The following is a 2,942-nucleotide window of genomic DNA, read 5'->3' as shown; positions in this document are numbered from 1 at the left end:
CTCTCCAGCCCCCCAGCAGAGGATTAAAGGCAGAAGCAGGCAGATTTCTGTGAGTTCAAGGCCAGCCTGATCTACAAGAGCTAGTTCCAGAACAGGCTCCAAAACTACACAGAGAAAATCTGTCTTGAAAAACCATAAGAAATAAAAAAAAAGGAAAGAAAAAAAGAACAGCAGAGTAAGAAGATAGACATCGCTACCTGTGCTTAGACACCCCCCCTCCACCAATCCGTCTGTACTCTACCTGAGCCATATCGATGACCTCCAGCTGCCATGGCTGAGAAGTCATCTGAGCTCTATTCAGGCTCCCCTTATTCTCTGGCTAAGAACAGAACCTTCTTTGCTGCTTCACAGTGACTGGTTTTATTCGTTTGCCTTACAATCCCAAGAAGGAAAAGGGACACAGTGCAGTCAAATCCTCAGAGGGCAGACGAGGTGGCTCTCATCTCCCTGGATAAACTATTCAACAAGAGAGGGGTACATACCTATGCTAAGTCTTCGTCCCTGCTCCCCCAACCCCATGGAAATAAGGGTGTCTAAGTAAACTCCCAGACCTGTCCTGCTATTGTTGGACTCTAGCGTCCAAACACCGAGGAGGAGTCGCCCCCAGAGACCACCTCACACACCACAGCCGATGCAAAAACATGAGGATTTTATTAATTTTGTCATGACAAGGTCCCCCAGCATTCGGGAAGCTGAGAGACCCCGAATAGCTGGTACAGTCTACTTTTAAAGGGGCCACAGAAGCAGGGGGGGGTTGTTCTTTTACTATTCTGATTGGCTTATTCAAAAGGGCTATTACCAATAATTGGCTGGAGAGTGGTTGCCAGATCAGATGAGGTAAGAGGTCATTTTGACCCCGTTTCCCAGGGGACCGAACCAAAGCATACGTATATGGATAATTGTTCAGGAACTGAGTACGTGCACGTGTAGCTGTTAGGTCCTTGGTTCCCAGGGGAGGAGGGGAAGCACTATGGCACGGAGGCTGAGAGGATTCAGAATTGTCAGAAATGGCTTCAGGATTGTCAAAGTCTTACACTACCCCTTCCTTGTTACTCACAGGGACACTTTGTGCCTGCTTCTGGGCCACATCACCCTACTTTGTGCCACAATGCCATTACCTGGCCACAGATTAGACACTTTTTGGCCAGCCAGCTGCTTTAGTATTCTCACCAATATTGCAGAGGACCCACCTCAGGTGACAGAACCTTCGCAACTTCATACCTGGCAACAAGGCTGTCACTGGCTGCGTGCTGCTTGCTTTGTATAGCCTTGCATGACTTACCTTGGAGGCTCCAGGCTTCACCGGGTCCACTGAGCCCTAATGGGGAAAGGGTTTCATCTGGGTCTTTTTGTTTTGTTTTTTTGAGACAGGGTTTCTCTCTGGATGTCCTGGAACTCACTCTATATACCAGAATGGTCTCAAACTCGGAGATCCTCCTTTCTCTACCTCCCAAGTGCTGGGATTAAAGGCATGCATCACCAGCAACCAGCTTCGTCTGGGTCTTGAAGGCTACTTGAGGGCAACCTCTCACCTCTAGGCAGCTCCCAACCCCCACCCTGAAGAGTGTTTGTAGGGTAAAGATGTCCCCCAATCCCAAGAGAACTTTATGCCTCTGAGGTACACTTGATGGAAGGGCACTCAGGGCAACCAACCCCTTCTCGCTCGTAGCAGATGCTGCAGCTGGGGCCTAGGCTTTGAGATGGTCGGGAGTCTGACAGAAAGGAGCTCCCAGATGTACAGAGAGGCCAGGAAAAGGCCCAAGCCTGCTCTGAAACAGGAGTCACAGAGGCAGCAGGAGTGACAGGAGGCAGGACTTGCCGCACAAGTCAGCCCAGCGGGGCACACGTCTCCTAGGACTTCTCCCCTGCCCTTACATTCCAGTAGAAGTTTCTCGATATGAAAAAGAAATGAGTGGCTTTCCCCACCACCTCCCAAGATAAGGTCTCACTATGTAGCTGTGTAGCTCACCAGGCTGGCCTCAAACTCAGAGATCCACTTGTTTCTGCCTCCTGAATGCTGGTTAAAGGAGTCACTTTCTCAATGCCCAACTTGCCATCAATATCAAGAGTTCCTACGGCCCAGGATCTCTACACATGAGCAGACCCTATATGTGTAGACCTCAACCCTCCCCGACCTTTGCCACATGGACACTTGCTGATAGATCTGATGTCCTAGCATATCACATCCAGGGCTCAGGTGTGTAAGCCTCACAAACAGGACCTTTGACGTGTCTATGAAGGAGACGAAGAGAATGCTCTACAGGACCGGACAGGGACTGGGCCTCCCTCACGACGCTGTCATTGGTCTTGCTCAAGGACATCTTGGAGCCTCCAGTGCTCTGTCTCAAGCAGCAAAACCTGCCCACTGTAGAGCTGATCTCGTCCAGGTGTCCAGGCCCAGATGTCAGTCCTGAAGGATGCTACTGGGTGTGGGGGCAGGGCCTAGTCGCTGTGGCAGGAAGGCCCTGGTACCAGTATACCTGCTAAGCACATAGGATCTAGGATGTTGCTCAGCAACAGGCACTTTGGCAGGGTAGCTCCACCTTAGGGCCTGGTCTAGGAATGTCAGCTCCAGAGCACGGCTCCTGGCCAAGAACTGCTTGTCTGTTACATCTGCCTATCTAGGCTTGAATGCCGATTCCATGTGGATCCCAGCAGTCTCACAGGCTCTTCTGGAAACCAGACATTCTGCTCACTCACAAGCATGCCTCTCTGGACACAGCTTCCTCCTAGCCATGTTGAATCTGTCAACATCTGTCAGGCACGGTACACAGCACCACCCTTGGATACAGTGCACACACAACCGCCTTGCGGCTCCTGTCAGACGTGGAGCCTCGGCTTCAAGGAGGTAATCTGGGGGATGAGAATAGACATATATCATCATTCCCCTCCCCCTGTGAAGTGTCAACTCCACAACCTGAAAAGAGACAACCTCAATTGAG

The sequence above is a fragment of the Microtus ochrogaster genome, chromosome 8 (assembly GCF_000317375.1).
Source record: "Microtus ochrogaster isolate Prairie Vole_2 chromosome 8, MicOch1.0, whole genome shotgun sequence".
In the NCBI taxonomy this organism is placed as follows: Eukaryota; Metazoa; Chordata; class Mammalia; order Rodentia; family Cricetidae; genus Microtus; species Microtus ochrogaster.
Note: the sequence above shows the minus strand (reverse complement) of the source record.